This window comes from Ctenocephalides felis, unplaced genomic scaffold (genome assembly GCF_003426905.1).
Source record: "Ctenocephalides felis isolate EL2017-DRISC unplaced genomic scaffold, ASM342690v1 CF-g0.4_SCAFFOLD_01170, whole genome shotgun sequence".
In the NCBI taxonomy this organism is placed as follows: Eukaryota; Metazoa; Arthropoda; class Insecta; order Siphonaptera; family Pulicidae; genus Ctenocephalides; species Ctenocephalides felis.
This window is the reverse complement of record NW_020537324.1, coordinates 39,673,870-39,689,547: the sequence shown is the minus strand read 5'-3', so window position 1 is coordinate 39,689,547 and position 15,678 is coordinate 39,673,870. Positions and strand designations below refer to the sequence as shown.

The following is a 15,678-nucleotide window of genomic DNA, read 5'->3' as shown; positions in this document are numbered from 1 at the left end:
TCGAAACGTATAAAAAATAAATTAAATTGTTTACATTCGACGCATTGGCTGTTTTATTCATTTCAATATATATATATATATATATATATATAGGTATATTTATTTATATTTCTAGAGCAAAGATTACTTATAATTACAATTAGATTAAGATAAATAATTTAAACACATCTCATAATTTGATCTCAATAATAAATAAATCAAAAAATTTGAGAAACTATTGCATATCTTTCATTATTCGCAAAAATTTGAGAAGCTATCAGATCTCTTTCATATTCGCAAAAGCAACAAAATTTCTAGAAACTAAAAAGAGAAAAATAATTATATTCATATAAAAAGTAAAAAATATATATATTTAAAAATCTGCAAAATTAATGCATACGATAATCTTCTCAAGCAACTCAGTTTATATTTTTTTCGAATAATGCTAATTAACAATTAAGTTACGGTTTTGTTTCTGTTAATTTACGACTAGTGTTGATGTTCATTTGAATGTTGAACAAAATGTCATTATCATCATTAACATAAAAAAAGGAAATTATTAATAGTAATGTACAAGTACTATAGTTTTCTTATGGCATCTTCAATAACACATTTAAGAATAATATCTCTATCAGAAATAAGGGGTGCACGTTAATGGTGTTTTATTCCTCTAAATAAAAAAGAGGATTAGCAAATATATACTTTCTTCCATTTGACAGTTCCTGTCAATCTGTACAATGTAATTATTTTTACGATCATTAAACAACGCAGATAATAATATTTCTGTGTATTATCAAAATGCAACTATCACTACTCATAAACTTTTTGTGGAACATAGCCAAACCTAAATTACCCCTTCCCAGACAACACAAGACATCCCGGAGAATGTCCACAGGATATCCACGCGCGGACATTCATTGTCCCTGCGATAGCCTTACGGATATCCCGCTTATCCTGACCTTGTCCGAAACATGTTAATATGTCGCACCTATGGGACGTTCTGTAGGATATCCCGCGCGGGATATTCCGGACATAAACCGGACATGAATAGGATATAATTATGGAATTGTTTTTTACTTTTTAGATGAAAAATAAATTTGGATTAAAAATAAAATAAAAGAACACAATTTCACAAAGTAAACTTTTATTACAAAATAACAAAATCCTGAGATAATTTTATAACAAAATTTAATATATACAACTTAATTCAAAATAACTTATTTTACAATATTAAAAATATAATTAATTCGGCATTCAATCCTAGTTCATGGTTGATTTTCTCTCCTGAAATAGAAAACAAATGAATAAATGCATATATATGTATATATATATGAGTAAGTTCTTTAAGAGCGATACATCAATCAAAATAGACAGAGATTTATAAAATAATCTCTAATTCCAAATATATCGACACAATTTGATGTCATTACGAGTGAATATTAAACTTGGTTTTTTACATCTAAAAATGTGTACACAGCACAAATTTTGCACTAACATTGATACAACTAACCAGTCAATAATCATGATTTTTTTGTAAATAGGAAAAACATATAGTACACATCTCACAAAAATACCTTGTATAATATTTATTGGCACATCGCAGCCAGCTTTTTGCAGCCTCTGAAACAGTAAACTATGTCTCATGCGGCAAATTTTTCAAAGCAATTCCTGGAATTAATTATATATTAGTTTAATTCATAATTTACAACACATCATAAGTATAAGATATATAAATTACTTGTGATGACATCGCAAGGCACTAGATCACAAAATTTATTTTTGCCCTTTCCTCGTCCCTAGCAAAATTCTTTGTCCAAACCATCATCAAAAATGGATTTTCATAGCTGGACTCTGATGGCTAAATACAGAATATAAAGAGAAAGTTTGTTTAGTATATGATAAAGTTAACAAATAAAAATAAATCTATATAAACTTTTGATTACCAATTGTGTTTTGATATTTTTGCTCAGAAATATAGCCTCCACAAGTTGAAACTCCTCCAACAAACATAGTGGAGAGCATTTCTTCTTTCTCAATCCTCTTTCAAACACAGCATTTGATACAAAATTAGGCATGGTTGCTGGAAAGCTGGCAGGGTAGAAATGTCAGCATTAAATTAAAAATTCTATTTGTACTAGTAACATAGTATTTCAAATAACAGTACACAGAAAGCTTTAATTACCATCGTTTATATCTGCCCCCTTTTCAATATGTTGGCTGCAATATTTATAGCACACACGCACATATAATTATATAGAACACATAAAATTTCCACTATTATTACACAATTTTAGAATATTTTGATAGATAATATTAATTATTTATAACACACAATAATTCACATATAAGCGTATAACACACATAATTCGACATATAAGCGTCTGTTTGATGACGCTTAGCTTAACCTTAAAGGACGCAAATCCGACGCGACGAAAGAGAAAGGGACAAACATATACGTTTCGAGGTCTCAAGCCGTGCGCGTATACCTGCTCGAGTCCTTTGGTTTTGAGACGTCCCGTTGCATATTCATAGGATATTCTTAGGATATCGCGATATTAGGAGATTGTGAGGACAAGTGGGACATTCCCTGGCATGTCTTGTGCTGTCTGGGTTAGCTAGAATTTTATCATTAAGCATGAATTTCCTTCCATTTAATAAATCAGTATCTTCTCTTAGCCGACATAATATATCATTATGAATACTATTATTCAATGCCATTGGAAGATCGGCAAATATTTCAGCATGTTTCAGACTGGCTTGCAATTTCTTTATTAATGTTTTTCCCTGTTTATTCGTCTCATATCAATACTTGTGTTTAGTAAACCCGTTTCATAACTACTTCCAAGAGAAAAACTGCTGAAAAAAATCAATGTTAAATTATTTATTACAAACATTTATTATTAGTACAAGAATAATTCTTAAAAACTTACCTATCGGTGAGTTGGTTAGTCTGACGGCAATTTAATCTTTCAATAACTATAACCTTAAAATTCCTAGCATTGTTAAATGTCTCAGTTATTATGCTTTAATAAAAACTTATATCAGACTAGTAGTAATAGATGCAAGTATTTTGAAGTATGCATATTGATAAAAATACTTACTTATTGTTGAAGGCCCGTAAATATTATTAATCATTTTACATACTACATAGGTTTTAGTAGAAAACACTAGTTTTGACCAGCCAAATAGCAAACATCTACAACATCCAAAACAATATTTATTTGTGATTAATGTTTGGTTATTTTCTCCTTATTACGTACTTTGTCATTTCTCGCTGGAAATACATGCAATTTTGCATTTTTTGGTATTAGTGCACCCTGGAACGTAACACATCGACATTTTGCTTGCAAACTAATCCTAATCACTTATAAACGCAACCGAACGTTCTCGAAATTGTTTGATTGCCCGCGTTGAAATTCTTACCAGATGAGTGCCAAATCGCTGCAAGAGCGCTCCAAGGGAGAGCAGCTCTAACTAAAATCGAGCTACAGAGTTTTGTTCGGAGATTACCGGCCATGTTTATATGTTTGTTAAAGAAAAAAGATATTAAATAATTGTTATAAATAATAATATACAAGATACAGTAATAATGTGAACGCTGAATGTTTATTGAAATTATTAAATTTACTTCAACGTACTTAAAACATAATTAAGTATAATGATTCATTAAATAAAGAAATGCAGTAAACATTTTTAAGGTTAAGTGCCTCAAAGCTTATGTCCCTAGACAATATTAGAATACCCCGTGTTCATATAGACGCTTCTCCCGCCCGATTTTTACGTTCAGAAGGAATACTTAAAGGGTCCTCCGCTCGACGTGATGGCGCTGCTTTTGGCATTCAAACATAGACCTTATACAATTTCATGGACTGCTAGTCCCCATACATTTCTCAAGTAAAAAAGTGTCAAAAGATGTTCTATGGTATGAGGGCAAACGAGGGTAATTTTGCGGCCGAGATATGTCAAACTCAATCGCTTGAACGTCAAATGAAAGTCCGTGTGTTCGAAATTGTTGGGAAAATATTATATAATATACAATTTATGTTAAACTAATGAATGTAATAAACTATTTATATATTTATTTATTTATTTTAGTTATACAAAGTGTTTAAGGAAAATAAGAAAAAAAAATAAAAAAATATTTTACATATTATAAAATTCACTGAAAGTAAGAACAGTTGGCTAGAGCTATTATGGGAAATTAGAAAGCAACAATGAAATATTTGTTTAAATGTAATATATTTATTATTGGTGTTTAAAAAGCACAATTTTTGTGTGAAAGTGGCGTACATATTTATCAACTTTGCTTTTTTTATGTTCTTCATGGTGCATTCTAATTGTTAAATACATTTTTGCGACAAAGTTGATAAGGTCATGATAGTGCTGGACAAATTGCTGGAAATGGCTTGATCTAAAAAAATGTGTAAGTCCCAAGTCATTCAACTTTCGGAGAATCGTGCTTTCATATGAACTTTTGTACATTAAATTTAAAGAATTTCGAATTAGGGTTTCTATATATAAATATAATTTAAACATTTCATCGGAAGGATATGAAAGATATCCTCGATTTTTTATATCGATGAATGTCGAATTTCCCGGAATACTTGCGAAGCATTCAGAACAGGTTTTACTGCAATCAGGAACTTTACCACAGACCAAACACATTTTAGAAGACATTTTACTTTTAACAATTTTACAACAGGTATATTTTTATGCTCTTTTAGTTTAAAAACACGAGCGATCAAACATCTCGTGGACCCAAGTAACTGTAAAATTTAAACGATCGAGAGCATTCGACTAATCTCGGTAAAGCTCGTGTTCGTATTTGACATATCTCGGCCGCAAAATTACCCTCGTATGCCCTCATACCATAGAACATCTTTTGACACTTTTTATGCACTCAACTAGCAGTCCATGTATTGTATAAGGTCTATGCATTCAAATTAAGGGGTTAGGGCATAGACCTTATACAATTTCGTAATTTATAGTATTGTATAAGGTCTATGGGTTAGGGGCATGGCCGGTAATCTCCGAACAAATGTAGATTACCGTGTTTTGAAATGGATTGGTATTTGAATAGTTCGAAGGATGGCGCTACGATTTCCAATTTCATCATAGACCTTATACAATGAAATTGTATAAGGTCTATGAATTTCATTCATCTTGCAGCTAGCTTGATCTACATTGATTTGATCGGCCATTTTCTATAAGTTGTCAAGTTGTCATCGCGTATTGTAGTTGAGATGTGTTATATTTGTTTTTCTGTGATTGTTTATATATAATTATGTTTTGGTGAATACTTTTTTCATTTATTATTAAGTTAATATGATAAAGTGTTATGTGCCAAATTGTTATAACCCCAAATATAATAAAAAAAAATGCATGTCTTTTCGGCATCTAATTATCAGGTATGTACATAATGATGTATTATGCATATAATGAATATGTATCATGAAAATACTATTAAAATGTTATATATATATATATATATATTCTTATATATAAAAATGGAGCTCTCTCCCAAATGTCCGAATAAAACTCGAAAACGGCTGAATCGATTTGGTCAGTCTTAGTCTTGAAAAATTCGTGCCAATCCAGAGAAAGTCCAAAAGGTGAGAAATTATTTCAAATCCGCGTAGAAACTTTACATTTTTAATTTGAAAATTTTTGTTGAAGAGTAATTTAATTAAAACAATTGACGGTGGCAATTTCGTTAAATGTCAAACGCTTTTGACAGATGATGTTCAATTACGTTTAATAGAATGTTTTACGCGCATATTATTTAATTATAATAAATTTGTAGTAAGTAGTTTTGTTTATAGTTTTATTCATATACAAAAACGTTAGTAAACGGGCAGCAAGTGTTACTAGAGACTCAAAATATCAACTTTTTTGAAATGTTAATATGAAAATGCACTTTTTGGCATATTTTTCTCAAACACTGTGCTCTGAAAGATATCATTTGTATAATTATATACTCATTGGTATTTATAAAACATTTTCTAGGTTATATTATTTTTTATTTATGTTATTTAAATTCCGAATCTAAATTTGGTATCGATCAAATGGACATTTTGTCGAATAACATTTTTCCAGTTATAATTTCCCAGAATTTATCGCAGAATAGATAGTAATATATGAAGGTCCGAGATTAAAAAGGTCCACCACCGATGTGCCAAAAATCAGTAAAGTTAAGCATTGTTTAACAACAATATTTGAAAGTAGAGGAAAAAAGATGTATAGCCAGCTACAACCTTGATTAGAAAACGATAATCTTTGAAATGGGGGAGATAAACGGTAATCTTTGAAAATCCATAATAAAAGTATTTTCTTCCGTTGGTAGTTTTAGCATTAGTTAAAAATGTAATTATTTTGTAAAATACCTTTAAAATTATAATAAGGCTTTAAACCTTTTGCCACCTGCCCGTTACAAGTTACCCTACATATAGGATAAAAAGGTCTAGATAACAAATTTTTGAAAGACATCAAAAAAGCACATTTCTACAATGATGAAGTAGAAGTCAGTTTACTGAACGTAGTCAGATAATTGTTCGTTTGATATGTGTTATTTGTTGTGATATAATTGTTATGGTTTTCACAATATAGTTTATATTTGCTCAAAGTCAAATTGGACCTTTGTGTCTCGCCCTGCTTTACATATATACTTTTTATTAAATTTACTTTAATTCATCGAATGTAACTTGAAACTTTAAAAAGCAGAAATACTTAGTTCATTTTTTATCTCTCCTCGCAAAAATTTGAAAATTTTGTATAAGCTCAGTAGTATTATTTACAATTATACACAAAATCCAGAATCCAAAAAGAATCTGAAAAACTTGAAACGTAATTAATAAGCCGAAAGACCAAAAAAGACTCGGATTGGATTATACGATGTTTTCTATAGAAAGTGTTTAAAACCTGCAGTTTGATTGTATTGACAAAATATAGACAAACTAATGGGGTTTATTGTTTTTAGAATACCTAATTATATACAACATTCAAACAACACATCCTTATGCATTTAAAGTATTAATATTTTTGATTCTCTAGAAATGGTTTAGAATATACCTTATTTATCAAAACAATGTTTGCCGGGTCAGCTAGTATATATATATATATATATATATATATATATATGTAAATATATATTATATATATTTGTGTGTAAAAATTTGTGTGTAAAAAGATGCTTTCAATTTGGATGCAGAGGGCGAATAATCTTTTAATGGATGACCTAACTCTTCGGTTTGTGGCACAAATCAACGATAATTTGAAATCGAAACCAAATAGAAGTGTCTCCTTCACGGCAATAACAGAATAGTTTTCAAGTCACTGGAGAATGCTCTGATACAGAACCAGAAGAACAATCTGCAACTCCAAGGACAAAGTAATTATAACTCTAAATACTTCAATAACATTTGCAAAAAAATATTAATAAATGAATCTTATGTTCTTAGGAGATGGAAGCCTAAACACCTTGAAAAAGATTTTTGCAGCACCCCTATGATTGTCAAGTGCAGGTTAAAAGTCACCTATTCTGACACCAGTTTTCCGAAAAGGTATTTTTTCATACTAATTGTAGCAAAAATATTTAATATGATAATTACAATATCTTCAATTAATATGATATAACAATATATTCAATAGAAGTTCTTGATGGTAGCTGCAAATTGCCGCAGAATGCAATGATAAGGCATAGGAGTGCCTTAACACCCAGAAGATGTATGATACATCAATTTTTGTTTCGGGATTAAAACGCAATGCAATAATTTAAAGGATAAGTTCCAACAGAGTATACAATGTTCTGAGAAGTTTTCAAATATTCCGAAAACTTAAAATGTAAGGGCAAGAATTTTGATATTGTCTCAATTAAGAGACCAGACAGTTTATAAAGCGCAAGGGTTTAGTTATAGTTTTAACTAACCTCCTTACTTATACAGAAACTATTCAAAGATTTCGTCAAATATAACTTTATTAATGATTGATTAGGTAGCAAAATAACTATTAAATGGAGAGATAACAAACAAGAATGTCACGTAAATGAATTTTAATCCTAGGAATTTAGTCTTATCTCAATTTGGATATCAATATATATATATTTTGTTTTTAGGATTATTTTGTTTGGAAAGTATTCATTCTTTTTTAAAAATGTGCTGTTCTTTTTATCCTTTTAAATTATTGTATTACTTGTCATTCCTTCTAAATTTGTCATTCCATCATCAATACTCCTGCGCTTTTTACTTCTTAGTTTTTAAGTTTTTAATATATTATTATTAGTCATTAAGTAATTAATATGAATATGTTATTTCTCTTCAATTTGTAGTACTTTAAAAATATGTCTGTAATATACTTTAATTAATAGTAGTCAGTTATTTCTGTTTAGTTTATAATTCTTCAAAAATATGTCTGTGATATATTTGAAAATATATTTTGTATTTCGTATGTTTTGTTCTTATTTCAAATAATTAATTTTTTTTCAGATTTTTGGGCTGTATTGATTTTATGTACAAATGTAGAAGTAATACCATGGGTTAGTTAATTTACATACTGTATGTACATGTGCTGCCATGTAGTGATCTATTCGTAAATTAAAATGAGTGTAACGTCAAATCGCCCGAGATAGCGATCTATTTATTCTTATTTATCTATGGGCATGAGCACTTTTCGATTATTTTAATTGCGTATTTTCGTATTTTCACTGTGCCTAGACGGCTCAAGTTCATGTTCAAGTATTTGCGCAAGCGTATTACAAATGTCTAATTTAATAACTTTTAATTGTCGATAACTTCATAAACTTGAATTATGAATTTGCTACAAAGTAAAATAAAAACGGGACAAATGCTGCCACACGCGGCCAACGAATGAACTTGATGACTTGAATGATTGCGCAACTAAAATAATCGAAAAGTGTCTAGAAGAATCGAAAAAGTCTTTAGAAGAATAAAGTAAGTATCATAACCTTATTGTTATAAAAATTCTATTCGGAGTACTATGAACAGTTGTAAAATTGTTATGTTTAGCAAAAAGAAAAATTATAAGTCAATAAATTGTTAAATTAACAAAATTTAATGTTTACTAGAAAAAATTGTTTTGCAAACAATGTAATTAATACAAGGCTGAAATAATGACAAATATATATTTATATATTGTATATTTATTATGTCAGTGTCAGTTACAGTCAGAATAAACTGTCAGTAGTGAGCGAGCAGCCCAAGTACAAACACCATCGTGCGAGTCAAAGCGAAATTGCTGCGGTTTTGTGTAAACACGGCGTGTGCGCGGCCATCTTAGACAATAAACTGTCAGTAGTGAGCGAGCAGCCCAAGTACAAACACCATCGTGCGAGTCAAAGCGAAATTGCTGCGGTTTTGTGTAAACACGGCGTGTGTGCGGCCATCTTAGACAATAAACTGTCAGTAGTGAGCGAGCAGCCCAAGTACAAACACCATCGTGCGAGTCAAAGCGAAATTGCTGCGGTTTGCGGTTTTGTGTAAACACGGCGTGTGCGCGGCCATCTTAGACAATAAACTGTCGGATTGTCAGTGATGCGTTCCATCCAGCAGTCCGATGAGTTTGAAACTATCATTTTGTGTTTGTACCCGGCACAAACAAAAACTCCGCAATTCTCAAATAGAACATTAAACATTTAATGAATTTACAGGAGTCCAAACATTGTAGAATATTAGATTAAAGCGACATTAACGATAACTAGGAAATATTAAAAAGCAAATTCATTGATATAATTAAGTTACATTTTATTAGAATATGTTTAATATATATATATATATATATATATATATATATATTTATTTATTATTATTTATATATATAATAATAATTATTATTATTTATATATATAATAATAATAATAATTATTATTATTAAAATATGATCTGTAAAATGTTACAAGTTAATGGTGAAAATTATTCAAATTAACGAAAATAGTTGTTGGAATTTAATGCAATAAAAAACGGTAAAAGGGAAAATTATGTGAAAGTCGAAATGATTAATCATTAGGTAAAAAAAAAATTTTTTTTGTACTAAACGAGTTTTTTATTATTTAAGGTGGTATTTCTCATTATTATAGTGTACAAGATAGATGGTGAAAACGTTCATAAATTTATTTTTATTCTTTATATTTTTGATATAGATTTAGTAAACTATAAAAATGGAGAGAGGTATTTATAAATTAAATAAAAAATTATAAACATTTTTAATTTTTAAGTTTGAATAAATTTGCTATTATTTTAAAGAATTGGAAGAATTTTTGATACTGCCAGATGTACAGGAACGTGATCCGCAGGATACGGTCTGGACCATAGAACGGACCAAATCCTTAATAAATTATTATAAATTATACGTACCTCAATTGCGTTCGCTGAATGTACGAAACAAGAAAGAGATGTGGAAGAAAATCAGCGAAAATATTAATGAAGAGTTCGGCACAAGCTTTAAAGAAAATAACGTAGAGAATAGATGGAGGGTTCTACTAAGAAACTATAAATTAGTCATTGATAGAAATGAATCCGGTAATAAGCATGTTTGGCAGTGAACATCTTAGTGTTTTTTCTACATATTAATAATTATTTTAACAGATCCCAGGCGGTTAACCTTTGAATATTTGGAAGATTTCAATGAAATTTTCAATAGGGCGCAAAGCACAAACCCTATCTGCCTATTGAATTCAGAAAATGAAAATAATGTTTCGGATGTGATGCTACAAACTGGGCCTTCACGATCTGCTATTGCAACAGCAGCAGATGATGACTCGTCAGAATCAGATTTAGATATTGAGCCATCGACTGTTGCCAGAGCAAGGCGGATCAGAAGAAGAAAGACTACGTTACAAGAAATCAGAGACGACAAGAGGGAATTTTATAAAGAAATATTAGAAATAGAAAGAGAGAAATTAGCAGTTTTAAAAAATAAATATGGAGATGTATAAATTAATTATTTATATATTAATTATTACACCCTGATATGATTTTTTGAATATATTATTATTTAATAAGTACAAATTATTTCATTATATAACACATTAAACTAGTGAAATACCATATGTCTTATATGAAAGAACATTTTGAATATCTTTATAATGTTATTTTCAATTTCTTCTGTATTCATCACGACTATATATAAAATGATGAATCCTCTTGATATTTTATAATTATTTATTGTAAAGCGGCTGCTATTTGATCCCGAAGCAATCGGGCATTTATTTCTTGAACATTAGCTTCATCTTCAACCGAAGACTCAATGTTCAAACGAGAAACATTTTCGCTTCTCTGCACACATTCAAAATTTTCTTTCATATTCTAATTGTGTAAAACACAGCATGCTCTTATAAAATGGCAAATAAGATAGATGTTTTTCATTTTTAAATGATAGAGTTGCCTCAAATTTTGTTTTAATAACCCAAATGTGTGCTCAATAGTACTTCGAGCACTATTATGTTTTTTATTGAAATGTTTCTGCGTCTGCGTTAGAGAATTAATATTTCGAAATGGTGTCATTAAATTTGTTTTCAGCGGGCAGGCTGCGTCTCCTAATAAAATATATCGACCACATTTTTGATTTAAATTTAAACCCAAAGTTGATCTTCTGTATACTCTGGCATCATGTACTGAACCAGGACATCCAATAAAAACATCAATAATTTTGTTCTGATCATCACAAACAGCTTGCATCTGAAAAAAATAAATTAGAACATGATTAGAAATTTTAGTATATGAACAAAGTTACCGCACATTTATGGAATAGTATCCTTTTCGATTTAAAAATGATCTTGAATCCTTGGCAGGTTTGTTTATACGTATGTGACACCCATCGATTACTCCAATTACATTAGGAAATCCCTTTTGGCCACTTTATAAATTCAGAACTAATACAACTTAGAAAAGAAGTAACTCTTCGAATTATTCTATGTAAAGAACTTAAAGTGATATCAAAACGATCACTGACATCCCTGTAGCTGGCACTTTCATGTCCCGCAAACCACAAAAAAATCTGCACCTAAAATTATATTTAATTATAACTTTTTTTTAGAACAACAACAAATTTATGCCGCACCTGATGTAAAGCACTTATTTTTCCATATATTCCATATGTATTTGAATTGTAGATTGCACTTGCTTTATATCGGTCAGATATTTGTTCACAAACATTTCTGCTCACTCTAAAGTGTTCCATAAATTGTGCCTCATCATACAATGGAACCACTCTGTCTGCCAAAATAAGATTATCGTTTATAGCCACATTGAATAAATTAATGAGTAATCACTAAACATATTTATGATAGTGATTGATTTATTAATAGTTAAAAATAATATTACAAAATAACTTATAAAATTTTTTAGTAACAGATTGCATTTTACTTACCAAGATAACCCTTATTTCTTTCAACTTCCACAAACCTTAATAAATCCAAATCATCATCGTCTTCGTACTTTTTAAAATCGAAAAAAAATTCATCATCACTCATTTTAAATAAAAATTGCACTGTACTAACTAAATTAAAAAACTGGAAACTGTCCTAAAGTTCTGAATTCGACTAAATACTATTTTAATGTCATAAAAAAAACTTATTATATTTTAATATTATAAAAACTTTGTAAAAACTTATTCCTTATCTATGATCAAACAACGAACGATGAACGCAACGGGCGTTTAATCTGCAAATAATCTGCAAACGAATTCCGAATTGTACCGAATACCACCGAATACAATCGAGCTCCGAGTTCGAACGCGTTGGATGTATCCAAACCAAACCATTGCCAACTGACATGAAAAAATCAGAACGAGTTTGGTCTAGTTTGAAACAGTTTCGAACTGTCCGATTTGGCTCGGATGGAACGAACCCTATATGAACACGGGGTATTCTAATATTGTCTAGGCAGTAGTGAGCGAGCAGCCCAAGTACAAACACCATCGTGCGAGTCAAAGCGAAATTGCTGCGGTTTTGTGTAAACACGGCGTGTGCGCGGCCATCTTAGACAATAACCTGTCAGTAGTGAGCGAGCAGCCCAAGTACAAACACCATCGTGCGAGTCAAAGCGAAATTGCTGCGGTTTTGTGTAAACACGGCGTGTGCGCGGCCATCTTAGACAATAAACTGTCAGTAGTGAGCGAGCAGCCCAAGTACAAACACCATCGTGCGAGTCAAAGCGAAATTGCTGCGGTTTTGTGTAAACACGGCGTGTGTGCGGCCATCTTAGACAATAAACTGTCAGTAGTGAGCGAGCAGCCCAAGTACAAACACCATCGTGCGAGTCAAAGCGAAATTGCTGCGGTTTTGTGTAAACACGGCGTGTGTGCGGCCATCTTAGACAATAAACTGTCAGTAGTGAGCGAGCAGCCCAAGTACAAACACCATCGTGCGAGTCAAAGCCAAATTGCTGCGGTTTTGTGTAAACACGGCGTGTGTGCGGCCATCTTAGACAATAAACTGTCAGTAGTGAGCGAGCAGCCCAAGTACAAACACCATCGTGCGAGTCAAAGCGAAATTGCTGCGGTTTTGTGTAAACACGGCGTGTGTGCGGCCATCTTAGACAATAAACTGTCAGTAGTGAGCGAGCAGCCCAAGTACAAACACCATCGTGCGAGTCAAAGCGAAATTGCTGCGGTTTTGTGTAAACACGGCGTGTGCGCGGCCATCTTAGACAATAAACTGTCAGTAGTGAGCGAGCAGCCCAAGTACAAACACCATCGTGCGAGTCAAAGCGAAATTGCTGCGGTTTTGTGTAAACACGGCGTGTGTGCGGCCATCTTAGACAATAAACTGTCAGTAGTGAGCGAGCAGCCCAAGTACAAACACCTTTTATAACCTATCAAGCCATCTTGCGGTATTTTTTACATAAATAACGCCATCTTTTCGAAATAAACAATCATCACTATCCATTCTGTTAGGAAGCGCGCGTATCGGTGACAGAGCATCGCCGCCACTAGACTGTGTAACTTACAAAAACAAACTATAAAATTAATTCCAAAATAATCATGGATGAAATTATGAAAGCTCTTAAAAAAATTCAGCTGGAACTTGACGACCAGAAAAAAGAGATTCGTAACAGTGTATTAAAGGTCACAGAACAGGTCACACAAAACATCAACAGGATATTAGAGGAAAAACTTCTTGCTTTGGAAGAGAAATATGTGAAACTCAAGGAGATAGTAGACAACCAAGAGAAGAGAATCTACTTCCTAGAAAAACAGGCGAGACAAAGAAACATAGTTATTTTCGGTATCGAAGAACTGGAATCTTCATACGAAACCTTACAAAAACATATGCTCACTGGTTAGACCTACACTTTTCAATCAAATTAACAGATGCCGATCTACAAGTAGTTAGAAGGCTAGGAAAAAAGGGCGATAAACCACGACCCACTCTGATATCGTTCTCAAATCTCAGCACTAAGATAAATATATTGAAACAGAAAAAAGCACTGCGCGACACGTGCTACTATATGAAGGAAGATTACCCAAAACAGATCCTAGAAAAAAGAAGACAATTACAAGAACAGCTGAAAATAGAGAGAGAAAATGGCAACATGGCTTACCTAAAATATGACAAACTAGTCATACCTAAACAAACATCCAAAAGAAAGTTTTCTGCATCGCCATCAAAACTCACAGAAGAAATGTCAAAAGGAAGAATTACACAGACAAACAAAAAAAATAAGCCACAACATCAAGAAATACCACTGAGAAGATCTAACAGCATTACCGAAGGAGTAAACAAACCGAGCATGCTAAATTTCCTTACAAAAAATACAGCACAGGGACAAGAAACTACAAAAAGCAACGCGTAGCAAACAGCTGCTCCTCTCCATATAAACCCAACGAACTACTATTCAACGAAACATAACATAACAATATCCTCCAACCCGGTTGGTCACCGTAGAGGATTATGACCACAACCCTCCAAAGAAAACTATAACACCAAGCAACAAAAGCAATAAAAATTGCTTACTTAAAATACTTACATTCAATGTCAAGACTCTATCAACTTACGAACGACAATTGGAATTAGAAAATTGTTTAAGCGCTATAAACTACGATATAATGGGAATTTCAGAGGTGAGACGTCAAGGTCGTGAAATTAAGGAATATGATAACTTTATTCTTTGCTATATAGGGTCAATACGGAGTAGGTTTCATAATAAACAAGGAGATGAAAAAATAACATAGAAAGCTTTATTGGTATATCGGAGCGTTCAGCCATACTCAATATAGACATAGGAGGTCATACGATATCCATTCTTCAAGTCTACTTGCCTACGTCAGATGCAGAAGAAACGGATATCGACGAATTATATGAGTCAATTGAGGAAGCATTAAAAACGGCGCACAAACACCTATGGGTGACTTCAACGCGAAGGTGGGCACATAAAAAAATACCAGGAATTAGTCGTGAAAGAACATGGCTTTGACACAAGGAATAACAGGGGACAGCAACTTGTTGACTTTGCACTCATACACAAGCTAACAATAGTAAATACCTGCTTCAAGAAAAAACCAAACCGTAAATGGACCTGGAAGTTGCCGAATGGACATAAAAACGAGATTGATTACATTCTCACAAACCAAATTTGATCATTTACAAAATTCGAGGTCTTAAACCTGAACTACCCATCTGACCATCGCGCCATCAGAGGTGCAGTAAAAAATATCTAAACATAAACCAAGCAGAGCGCGTTTCACCAA

The 15,678-nt window shown here is 31.8% G+C and overlaps 1 long non-coding RNA gene and 1 pseudogene across 1 annotated transcript; both read right to left on the bottom strand.

Annotated features, from left to right (window-relative positions):
* Window positions 1–1,558: 1,558 nt before the first annotated feature.
* On the bottom strand, window positions 1,559–2,209 carry LOC113368373. Its single transcript, XR_003366389.1, has 4 exons — window positions 2,162–2,209; window positions 1,923–2,067; window positions 1,718–1,837; window positions 1,559–1,647 (listed from the first exon to the last, which is right to left on the bottom strand). It is a non-coding gene; the product is annotated as an uncharacterized LOC113368373 (long non-coding RNA).
* An 8,941-nt stretch (window positions 2,210–11,150) lies between these two features.
* On the bottom strand, window positions 11,151–12,763 carry LOC113367219 (annotated as a pseudogene).
* Window positions 12,764–15,678: the final 2,915 nt, after the last annotated feature.